General features: G+C 46.8%; 1 protein-coding gene across 4 annotated transcripts in view; it reads right to left on the bottom strand.

Annotated features, from left to right (window-relative positions):
- Positions 1 to 12,958, bottom strand: part of BEND7 (BEN domain containing 7) — a 398,804-nt gene that overhangs the window by 144,441 nt on the left and 241,405 nt on the right. The window lies entirely within an intron of this gene.

Raw genomic sequence — 12,958 nt, 5'->3', positions numbered from 1 at the left:
AGGAAGTAACAATATTGCTTTAAAACAGCTACACAAACACGTTAAATATGATATATGTTGTGGTTAATTAACCGTTCATGTGCTGTCTCCATCAGCAAGTATAACCTTCCTTTGGCATACAAAAAGGAGTAGATAGTCTTGTATCTGCATCCTTATTAAAGGTGTTAAGCTGAACCTTGGCCAGACATCGGAGCCCTCGCCCTGCTTCCCCCTTTCCTGCCCCCGGTGGCCCTGTCGCCCCATCCCCCTACCCCCCCCCACACCATTCTCTCACATGACTAAGTGATGCGGCCACGAAGCTGGAGTAATCCTGGGATGGTTGTCGCCCTTTTCCCAGACTAAGAGGTTATTGTTTGGTTAGAGCACTATAATGTGTTGAGACTGGTAACTTCACATACATACCAACCGTGAGCGGGGCAGAAGGTACCCAGCAGTTGTTACATCCATCTGACAATAGTGGCCCAGACAAATGTGCAGGCCAATGAAGGCATCGAACCCAGCCCACGCTCACACACTGGGAGTAGGGTGACCAACTGGCACCGGTTCAAATTCAGGACGGTGAGTGTAAAAATTCAGGACAAAGGGTCAAAATTGAGGACAAAAATTCTGGACAGGCAGTCAAAATTCAGGACAAAACTTAGGTACAAAAGGTAAGTTTTACAGACACATCAGAGGAGGTCGTGCAATAGTATATAAGTAAGCCCATCCATATCCAAACATATTCAACCATTTACAAACCTATCCATCATGTATCCTTCCATCTATCATTTCAATCATCTATCCCTCTATCCACCCTTTCACTCATCCATCCATCCACCCTTTCACCATATCCATCTGTACACTCATCCATCCAGTCTTCTTATCATCCATCCACTCATCCATCTAGCCATTTACCCTTTCACTCATCAAGCCATCCTTTCACTTACTCATCCATCCACCCAGTAAATTCATCCTTCCACCCATTCACACTTTCAGATATCCATCCATCCATCCTCCCTTTCTCTTTATCAACCCTTTCACTTAACCATCCTTCCTTTCATCCATCCACCCACCCACCCATACATACATCTACTCATCCACTCATGATTCCATCCATTGACCCTATCACTCATCCATCCTTTCTCTCATCCATCTAACCTTTCACTCCTTAACTCATTTATCCACCCTTTCACTCATCTGTCCATCCATCCATTCACCCTTTCACTTATCAATTCACCAAACCATCCATCCTTTCACTCATCCATCCACCCTTTAACCCATCCATCTACCCTTCCACCCATACATCCATCTATTTACCTTTTCTCTCATCCATCCATCCATCCTCTCTCATTATCCGTCCATTCAACCTTTCATTCATCCATTCGCCCTTTCTCTAATCTATCCAGCCATCCACCCATCCCTTCACTTACTCACTCGCCCACCTTTTCATATTAATTATGAGCTGAGCTTTTGTCTTCAGAGTTGCAGACAGAAGAGGCCCATCAAAAACTTCACCCTTGCTGTAAATCCTAAAGCAAATGGTGGGGCGGGGGAGGGTTCACTATGCCCCTGCACATAGGCAATCTGAAAAAGTGGAAGTCATGGGTCATACATGATGCACAGTGCCAGGCCATGAGGTGTGAGTGATACATGGTGTTGTTTCCAGGGTTTTAAGTGGGATGAAAAAACTGGGGGCTCTCTTCAAAGGGGGTGTTCGATGTAATTAAGGGTGTGGCTTAAAAAACCCAAGCTAAAAATCTGTGCTTAGTATAGTGCACCGCCCGATTGGTATTTTGCCTCTTCTGTCATTGTGCCAGATCTATAACACATCAAGTAACATTACACCTGCGAAAAGCCAGAACTATTGGCTTTGTCAATGGTTGTTAGTTGCACAAAATAAAGAAGCAGCAACCATGGCTTCGTTGAATATAATATTGAAAAAGCATTCGTTCTAAAATGAGACTGTGGAAGAACTCCAAACCCTTCTTTATAGCTTCTTTCACCAGCTTATTTTCTTGAACTGGATTCTCACATAGCAGCATTGGTGTTTTTGCACATTTCTTCCATCTGACAGAATGCCCTGCACTAGACTGAGGCAGGAGGAGGCCCACCATATGCTTTGCAGCCCAGACTGGCCCATTGTCATTCTGTATGTGGCAATCAGCAAGCATACAGAATGACAAAGGGCAGGGTGGGGCTGCTCTTGTGCTCACGAGGAGGAGTGCAAGGCGCCTCCATCAGGGAGTCGAGGCTTCATGCAGGGAAACAGCTCTGCTTCCTGCAAGGCCCAGAATTAGGGACAAAAGGCGTCCGTAAAAACAGGGCTCGAGTCAGGGGTACACGCAGGTACACAGCGTCCCCCTACTCTTTTCACAGGGTGGACGCCGTCTCCTTGCCAAGAAGTTGGGCCCCACAGAAATATGCGGATCTTGTCCCGGTGTAATTTTCCAGACACCGGGTCACGTTCAGTACCTGCACGTTGCCTGCTTTCCATTCCCAGCAGCAACATGCAGGCAGCTGGTCCGATGTTAAGGGGCCATCCGGCCTACTTTTGTTTGTTTATGCTGACTGGGGCCACCTGGAACCTTACATTTAAATGTAAGTGCCACAGAGGGAAACAAAGGCACACAGCTTGCCTTCTCTTCACTGGTACTTAAGAGAGGCATACTTTTGCCTTTGTTCTGTCCCTGTATATAAATGCAGACACTGTAAGACTGTCAGATGGGTTAGTCTGTCTCAGTACTTACACAAATAATTTAAATAGCACTATTTTATTTCTTTAATAGCGCTACATTGTGACATCATGAGGTCATTTGCATATCGTCTTACTTGGTCAGTCCCCCCACTTCTTTTTATAGGACTTGTGCCCTGCATTAAAGGGATCCTCACGGACAACGGACGTGAGGTCCAAACTACAGATGGTCTATGAAATTTATGGACGGTTGGTCACCCTAACTGGGAGCACTGAAAATGCCCAGGGACCAGCACTCGAGCAGGACACATACATTCAGTGCTTCATTTGTAAAATATTAAGTGCCAGGGCTCTGACTAGGAGGCCAATGCAGCTTGCACCACACATCGCCCTTGTCATCGCTGGCAAAACAACTACTAACCATCTCTCTCACATGTAAATGCGACAGTTCAGATTATTCCAGGTCCCCAAAGCTAAAGGAATCGCTGGGGAGGTAGGTATTAGCACTATTTTAATGTATATTGTATTCCTAAACAACCGTTGTTCTGCTCATCGATAAATTACATGAGGAGCGCCACCATGTGGCAGACTGTCAACACCATACTTTAGTTAGGTGTCAGTGCCGAGCACCGGAAACCAATTAAGTGCCGGTGCTGAACATCGGCTCAAATTTAGCACTGCACATTTTAACCACCAGGTGGCAGAGGGAACACTTTGGGCACATGGAGGGATTTCAGATTCCACAATAAAAAGGTGATATGTATGATGGAAGTGCACGTTATGATTATTCACTGTTACTAAATGCCAATAAACAAATATATATATATTTTTTTTAAAAGGCGTTAAGATGAAGCTCCCCATTTTCTGTGGTTTATGGCCTATGTATAATCCCTAGAATTGAAATAAGCTGCAGTTTTCTTATTAGGTTTGACATGCACCATAAAAGTGAACGTAAAGGGCTCAATTCACATAAATAGTGAGAAAACTACCGGCCTAGAAGCAATTTTCTGGTTTTCTGTAAGTCAGAAAAATTCACAGTAGTAGATCTAGAAAGCTCCGCCAGGTGCATGTTTTCAGGTGTCCTTCTGGGAAGTCATATGGTGTTCCCAGTAGGATCCCATTCCAGCTGTGTGGAGTTCTTTATAAGGAGATCTCCACACAGGGGGAGTGGGGGCTTGGTGATCCCAGGATCTCATCTGCAAGCACATTTCTTTTCTCCACGGGGAAAATATGTTTTCCTCGAGAGGATCGCCCTCCATTAAAGCCCGTACAAATATGGTAAGCATAATCTAATGGGCTTTGGTTCAGCTTCTTTGGCTTGAGACATCGCCAATCACATCTTGGATCAGCCTACCAGCAAGTTTTATCCTCACTTGCTTTCTATTAATCAGTTGGATGCATCATTTTGTCTTCATTCTAATTAATTAAGTGCTATTTTACGCCTGAAAAGTTAACTGTCATCACACATTTAATTTCCATCTATGCATTTCATACTGAACACAATACTTAGGTTTATGTATTGCCTATAGACAGCTTTAATGGTTAGTCAAAGACCAAAGTACCAATACATTGAAAGTAATCACAAGAAGAAGTACAGAGAGAGTACTTTTGGTCAATGCACTTCAAAGATTGGCATCCATGTTTTTTTATGATTTTCCCTTGGCTGGATGGGTTGTTCATCAGGCCTATGGCATTTCGTGGAAGTTTACATTGTCCCATTACTGTTCCCATGGTTGATCTCTCCTAAAGAACAAGTTACTTACCTTCAGTAAAGGTGGATAATCAATTTAACTGCAGATTTCTCACCTTGTAAATATTCACCAGGCATCAGCTGAATCCAGAAACTTTAAAGTAGTACTCCTGCCCGCCAGTAGGTGGAGTTGTGCGGTTCCATGCCAATGTCATTCTGCTCCAAAGGAGACATGGGGAGCCGCATATACGTGCCACCCATGTGTGCCAACGTCAGTTGCTTTCTCAAGCTGTTTGCACCCTCAAAACAATAACCCATTAGCAGATTAGCCAAGAGCAGTATGGAGATCTCTAGATTGGGACCTTTTAGATGGAAAAGAGTACAGGTCACAGAAATGGGAGGGTTGGTGAGCAATCTGCTGTTAGACAGAGTATCAACCAGAGATATTGTGGCCTAAGGGAAATAACTTGCTCTTTAAGTCCTATCACCTGTGAGAACAGTAATGTGGCAATGGAAACTTCCACAAACTACCATAGACTTGATGAACAACCCATCCAACCAATGGCAAATCATAAAAAACACACACATGAAATCGAATGATTGAAGGGAGTTCTAATCACAGATTACGCATCTAGTGAATAGATACCATTGTAGTACCTCTCCAGGTGGTGGGTTTATAAAATGGATCAGACCAAAACAGTCTGCAGGAACAAGCCAGCAAAATGGTGCTCTCAACTGACCCGACTATCGTGGCGGTAGAGCTTTGTTAACATATGTACTGCGCTTATGTAGCCACCAGACAAATGTCCACGACAAGTACTCCATATGCTAGTTCAGTGGTAGCAGCCTTAGCTCTGGTGGAACGCTCTCCGAAGCATTGTAGAGGCTGCTTCTTTGCCAGTGCATAGCATATCTTTATGCAGAGAACGATCCATTGGAAGATGGGGTGTTTTGCACAGACTTACCCATCTTTGCTCCAGAAAACCCCACAAAGAGCTGATTGTCCACCTAAGAGGGGTGAAGTGGAATACAGAAGGGTGATAGCCTACCCGACACAAATTGGAGTGAACATTTTTGGCAGAAAGTACGCGGTTTCCTCAAACACCAATTTATCTGGAAAGAATGTTGTATAAGGAGGATGGACAGAAACAGCTTGCAGCCTACTCACATGCCTAGCAGAAGTTATGGTGATGAAAAACACCGTTATTTTTACGATGGAAGCTTTAATGTACAAATGTGCAGCGACTCACAATTGGTGCACATCAAAAAAGTTAGAACTTCTATATTCTTTGAACACAATATAGTAAACAGAGTGCACAACAAAAATATATATGACGTAGGAAAAACAGTGAGAACTAAGTTAAAGTCCCACTGTGGCATCACAAAGGGTGTCAGTGGAAACATGTTGCAACTCTTTCAAATGTCTCATCACGAAATGTGATTTAAATAAAGAAGGCTGATCAGGCAACTGCAATAAAGCCAAAAGAGCAGAGAAGTGGCATTTACCAGTGCCCATAGCAAGTCCCTCCTGGGTCAGGAACAAGACAAACAACAAAACTTCAGACAACTTGGCTAGCAGCGAGTCATTTCAGCAGGAGCTGTACAAAACCACAAATTTGTCCTAACGATTGGCGTACGCTGATTTTGTAGAGGAATGTTTCGCTACCAAGATGACAAACAACCTCAGGAGGAAGGTCAAAAGAGGTTCACTGCCACCGCTCAATTTCCAAGTATGGAGATTCAACCTGCGCAGGTCTGGGTGCCATACCCTGCCCTGCCGCTGCGACAGAAGATCCTCACAAGAGTACAGATGGTCCTGGCCAGGAGTTACGGCTAACATGCTATCCTGGCCTAATCCGGTGCCTCAAGAATAGCTTGGGCCCGTTCATTCCTGGTCTTCCTCAGAACTCAGGGCAGAAGCAGCAGGATGAGGAAAGCACACAAGCGTCCTGAGCTTCATTCTACGCATCTCTGAAAGACAGCCTTCTCTGGAACACCAATGCACAAAAATGTTGACATTGCCTATTCTCAGTAGTGGAGAAAAAGATAAAGCCATGGTTCTATCCATTTATGGAAAACACTCCAGGTGTAACTACCATATGTAGTTTGCCAAGTACCGCAGGCTGAGTTGGTCTGTTCTGGCGATCAGAGATCCCACCAGGTGGTTCAACACCAGAGAAATTCCCTGGTGGTCCAGCCACTTACAGAGGCGTTGACCCTCCAGGCACGGGACCAAAGACACCAACCCACTTTGCTTGTTGAAAGGGAGTGTCTGCAAAAGTGTCATGTGCATCTTCAGCACAATGGTGAACCCTAACAATATCATGTTCTCTGTAGTCTGGAGGTGGCTGACGACTGCCTGGAGCAAGCCTGTCTTCAACAGCCAGACATAGAGGAGGGGAGAGAGGTGGGGGTGGAGTGGTACTACCAACTTCAAAAGTTGTGCTGCGACCACTGCCATCACTTTTGTGAACACCTGAGTCCCAACTGGTGAGGCCAAAAGGGAGCACTGTGAACGACCGGTACTGCTTTGGGTCCGCACGACAGGTATACGAAAATAAGCGTGATGCAGGTCAAATGCCCCCATCCAGTCTCAGGGTCTGGCTAGTGTGAACATCTTGAATTCGCCCTTCGGCAGTAAGACGTTGAGGGAGGAGGTCTTAAATAGGACAAAAGGCTCTGACCTTCTTTAGCACCAGGAACTAATGGTAGTAACACCCAGTTCAAACGTCTGATGCCGGAAGCCTATATATGGTTCCTTTGGCCAAAAGGGCAAGCACTTCCATCTGCAAGACGGACATGTGGACATCATCAGCCGCCCACGTGGTGGTGGAAGGTGCGGTGGGGTGGAAAGAAAGCCATTGGTTTGAGTAGTTGAAAAATTTACCACCATTAGAAATTACTAGAAATATAGATGTATATCAGGTTGCAGTGAAGCAATTACATGAAAGGTATGGGATGTTGTACTAGAAAGATTTAAATGTGATTCTATGTCAGGACCAAAGGCTCAGATTATGCTCAACTGTTTCATTTATTCCACTCAGCAGCCTTAAACACGTCTTCATTCAAAGACTACAAATCCCACGAGTCTTTGCAACAACAACAGTATAACCACAGAGTAAGTCCCATATAAGCAACATCAAGAAATAGCTCTTCCACTTTTTTCGCTGCTCAGCAGCCCGATAAGTGCTTTTCCTTAATCCACGTTTTTTCCACTGGGGGGACATTGCATTGGGTCCCACAAGGCCTTCATGTAGGGTGCGCAGTTCTCTCATGGTTGCGGGGCTTCCCTGACCGTTTCCGACGCGTCTTCCCTTCCTTGAGGGAGATGCTCGGTGAAGCACATAATGGGAGGCGCAGTCGCTTCAGATGGCAGTCGGCAGCATGTATAACAGCGGCATTGGCATCTCGAGTAGGAGGCGCTCCCGTTGCATTGCTGGCATTCCTTGACGCACATCTTGCTGCCCCTGACAGTTTTCCCTTCCGTTGTCAGGCAGAGGCTGTCATCGCAGTGAGAGCACGAGGCGCACCTAGGACTGCCTTCCTCACATTCCCTCACAGTTACTAGTTCCAGATAGGCGGTTTGTCCGCAGAGCACTTCTGTTCCCTAAGGCCAGTATAGTTAGAGGATGTGTAGAAGAAGGGTTGCTAATAAGCATTGGCTAAGGCAAATCTAACCGGGCTGGCTAGTGAGTGTTTGTTACTACTGTTGACCTATATTCCTGCAATATTGACCTCTATCTTTAGTCTGATCAGCCATGGCATGTGGGGTTGATGCCTATTGGGAGTCTGTGGAGGAGGAGAAATCGTTGCTCTCTATTTATGAGGAGCTAGTGGATGCCATAGATGCAGCTCTAGAGAGGGTGGTCTCTTCCGCTGATGGACCAGGCCAGAGTAGACCCTGGCGACCGGAGTGTGGCGCCAAGAAACCGTGGCTGGAGGCCTCCGACGACCAAGACGGCAGGGATACCGGGCATGTTGAACCCAGCAGACATTTATCATCTCTGCTCCGCGGACTGGATCCCGGCGCCAAAGGCAGCGAAGCATGTGGCCAGCCGCATCAGGAAACCCATGGACCAGGAGGTCCAGCACGCCTAAGGCTGTAATGCCTAAGGCCCTCATTGGCCAATTAGGCGGCAAGTACCTCAGAAATCAATGCCAGGATGGGGACATTCATCACTAAGTTCTTCAAAGACCCTAAGAAGGGTTTGAACTGTTCGTGTTGGGGTCTCTTACGAAAATATTGGATATCGCGGAAGATGCCAGGGGGTCAGGCAATTTGATCAATCCTTTGATTCTTCAGGCTCAGAGGGTCCTGTGTTTATTGGGTAATGCGTATTGTGCATTATCAACAGAGTGTCACCCTTCCTTACTATTCAAAATTAAACCTAGGCTAGGTGAACTGGCCACCACTGAAGCCAGTCGCTTCAGATGGCAGTCGGCAGCATGTATAACAGCGGCATTGGCATCTCGAGTAGGAGGCGCTCCTGTTGCATTGCTGGCATTCCTTGACGCACATCTTGCTGCCCCTGACAGTTTTCCCTTGAAGCCGGTCCGGTGGCAAATGCGAGTCTCTTCGGAGAACCTTTTATCTAAGAGTTGTCATGCTTTGTCAATATCTTCTTATCTTTGGACAAGGCCCAACACTCCATCTACTCGTACAACTCCAACCCCCATAAACTTCAAACAAGGTGTTCCATCCAGTGGCAAGACTACAAGAAAATTTGTAGGGCTCTACCCCTAAAGAGGTCGTAGCAGAGGACGTGGTGGCAAATTTCAGTAGAGCCAGCAACGCACCAGTTGGCACCACTTGATACCCCTTCTTCCCTACTAGGGGTGGGGGGAAGATTACAATTGTTCAGCCACAAATGGGCATCCATAATATGGGACGCATGGGTGCTTTACGGAACAGCACCCCAACACTCCCGGCCCAGTCCCCTACTTTTCTCACAATATAGGACAAAGGTGATAAACAGAGAGGTGACAGACCTTCTTGAGAAAGGGGCCATTACGCATTTGACTCTTCACCCCAGGGGTTTCTTCAGCAATATTTTTCTGGTAGAGAAAAAGGACAAGGTATTCAGACCAGTCATAAATCTCCAAGATTTCAATCGTGGGTGGTATGCTGTCATTTCAAAATGGAGGGCAGGCACCTACTAAGGGATGCTCTGCTGCCCAAAGACTGGTTGGTACGGCTCGATTTGTAGAACGTCTACCTCACCATTTCGATTTTTCCTCCCCACAGATGATTCCTACAATTCAAGTGGGATGGTCAAATCTTCAAATTCACATGCCTGCCATTCAGTGTGTCCTCAGCACTATGGAGCTTCACCAAGGTGTTGTGGCCGGTTATGGAATGGGTCTGGGCACGGGGGGTGTGGCTAATAGTGTACCTGGACGACATCCTTCTGATGTACCAGGAAAAATTCACTTTACTCTCTCAACTTTGGATGACAGTCTCAGTTACAAGATCTAGGATTTATACGGAACGATCAGAAGTTGGACTTTGTGCCGGCACAGATATCCATTCTGGGGGTTGAGGTCGACACATTGCACCAGTGCCTCTGGTTACCCCAGAAGAAGATGTTCCTGATTCGTCAGGAGTTGCGGAGAGCCTTGCAAAGGGCAAAGTTATCCCTCCGACATCTGCCCTAGATCGTGGGCCTTCTATCCTCTTCGATCCAAGCGATCTTTCTAAGCCCATTGTATTACCGGGCCCTACGACGTCTAAAGGCGTAACACCTCGGGAGGGGCCTTTCATATGCGCAGATTCCTCTCCAGAAACTCGAATGGAGCTTTAGTCGTGGCTCGTTCATATGCAAGTCTGGAAGGGCAGATTCATATTTGGATCGGCTTTGGATCCGGTGATTAAATTGGGCGCCTGTTGTCAAGGCTCGGGTGCATGCTGTGGGGATATTACCACAGTCAGACAGTGGTCAAAGCAAGAGGAGACTCTCTGCATCAACTGCCTAGAACTTCTCGCTGGATCCTTTGCGGTTCAAAGTTTGGCGGACAACAAGGAGTCCTGCGCCCTCTTGTTGAACATATCAATGGTGAGATATATCAATTGCCTAGGAGGCGCTAGATCCAAGGTACTGGCAGATTTTGCCAGGGACTTTTGGAACTATTACCTGGATCACAAATTGTCGTTTACGGTGGAATATCAACCAGGGAAACTCAATCAGTCGGCAGACTAGCAGTCCAGACCCCTAAAGGAGTACGCAAAAGACATACTATTGACGGACGGAATGCAGAACAAATCAAAACTTTCACCCCCAGTCATTCTTTTGCTCACCATGCCACCCCAGTTTAGACCTAGCCATATGCAAATCAGTATTGACCCTGTGCCGCATGGGAACAGTCCAGTCCAAAACGCCAAGCCAGGTCCTCCCTGGACCTGAAACAAGCATCCTAGGACTGGTTTCGTGGTTTCACTCCTCATTAGCAAGGATAGCTTGAATCCAATGGCACATTGGGCCCGGGACCCACCTCTGAGCATAATCAACACACTTGGGGTGAGAAAGCAAAAGACACACAATTGATGGACGGAATGCAGAATTCGAGTGGGACAGGTATGCCCAGACGTGGGTCCAGTGCTCTCCATGCCACTGGAGTCAAGCTAACCTGGCTGATAAGGGGTGAACCCCGAAGCCGGTCCTAGGATGCTCGTTTCCAGTCCAGGGAGGACCTGGTCTGGCAGTTCGGGCTGGACTGTTCCCAGTGGGCGCAGGGTAAAGCCTGACTTGCATATGGCTGGGTTCAAACTGGAATGGCATGGGGAGCAAAAAAACATGATTAGGCCCAGATCTCTGTACTGGTGTGAATGTATAACATTGTTCTGCATTCTGTTCATCAATTGTTCTTTTTGCATTTGTCACCAGAGTGAGAAGGGTATGCCCAGACGTGAGTCACGTGCTCTCCATGCCACTGGAGTCAAGCTATCCTGGCTGATAAGGGGTGAACCCCGAAACCGGTCCTAGGATGCTTCTTTCCAGTCCAGGGAGGACCTGGCCTGGCAGTTCGGGCTGGACTGTTCCCAGTGGGTGCAGGGTCAAGCCTGACTTGCATATGGCTGGGTTCAAACTGGAATGGCATGGGGAGCAAAAAAACGATGGATTTAGGCCCAGATCTCTGTACGGGGTGAATGTATGACATTGTTCTGCATTCTGTCCATCAATTGTTCTTTTTGCACTTAAAGGAGAACAGCACCTCAAAGGAGGATCTCTCTCTTTTTCAGAGTTTGAGGACGTAGTGGGGCCCATGCCAAATGGACCTTTTTGTGTCACGGCTCAATCACCAACCTCCCGCTTCTTCAGCTGACGTCCAGATACGCTTGCGGAAGCCTTCCTCCAAGATTGGAGCCAGTTCAGGGAGTATACGTTTCCCCCATTCTCGACGATAGCAGGCTCACGGCATTAGTCCGACATCAGAAGGTGGAGATAATCCTGAAGACATCACTTTGAATGGTATCCGGTTCTTGAGGAACTTTCTATGGATTTTCCAATCCTACTTTCCCCCCGACTCTTCTTTTCATGACGAATCCTTATGGCAACTTGCATCAACTGGTTCAGGAAGGGACTCTCAGACTAATTGGTTGGAGGATTACAGGTGACGTTGGGAGGTCCCAGGCCTTTCGTCACAGGCTATCCCCCCCCCCCTCATCAGAAGAGCCTGGGAAGACTCTGTCAAGAGATATGGCTCGGTGTGAAGAAGATGGGCATGCTGGTGTCTGTGACAGGGTTTGGATCCAGTGGGGGCGGATGTAGTGCACATTGTCAATTTCCAGTCAGAATTGGTGGATAAAGAGTTGGATTATGGCACTGTCAATGCATGCCGATCTGCAATTTCGGCAGGCCACATTCCTATACATGATGTCCCAGTAGGGGAACACCCATTAGTCTGTAGGCTCCTGAGGGGCATTCGGTTATCTTTTCCACCAGAACCAAAGTATTCTTCACTTTGGGATGTGAATATGGTACTTTAAATGTTGCAATCATGGCAGGATAATCCATATCGGTCCCATAAAGAATTAACAGGTAAATTAGCAATCCTGTTAGGTCTCACCTCGTGCCGTTGAGTTTTGGCCGTTTGTGCCTTAGATGTCACAGCACGTATGTTCACTTCGGAGGGGGTGTCATTCACTATGTCTTGGCGCGCCAAATCCAAAAACAGGGTGGTTCACAACCAGGCGTTCCTGGGTCATCCAAAATTGAATTGTGCGTGGTACATTGTCTGAGGGTCAATGAGTCTATGACTGAGGAATATAGACCACCTGGAATGGCTCAACTGTTTATTTCCCTCGAGAAGCTTCTCAAGTCATTCTCGGTGACGACTATTGCCCGTTGGGTAAGATGGATCCTGCAAGAAGTAGGCATCGATACCTCTGCCTTCGGGCACACTCCACCGGTGGAGCTATGGCCTCGAAGGCCCTCTTCCCGGGGAGCTGTCTAGAGGATAATCTCAAAACAGCTGATTGGTCCTTAGATTTCACTTTTAAGACGTTTTATTTCAAACCCATCACTGGCATGACTTTACTAGTTGTCAACCAGCTTTAAACTAGCATAATCTGAGCCTCCAAACCTGACATAGAATATACA

The sequence above is a fragment of the Triturus cristatus genome, chromosome 4_1 (genome assembly GCF_964204655.1).
Source record: "Triturus cristatus chromosome 4_1, aTriCri1.1, whole genome shotgun sequence".
In the NCBI taxonomy this organism is placed as follows: Eukaryota; Metazoa; Chordata; class Amphibia; order Caudata; family Salamandridae; genus Triturus; species Triturus cristatus.
Note: the sequence above shows the minus strand (reverse complement) of the source record. Positions and strands in the feature narration are given on the sequence as shown.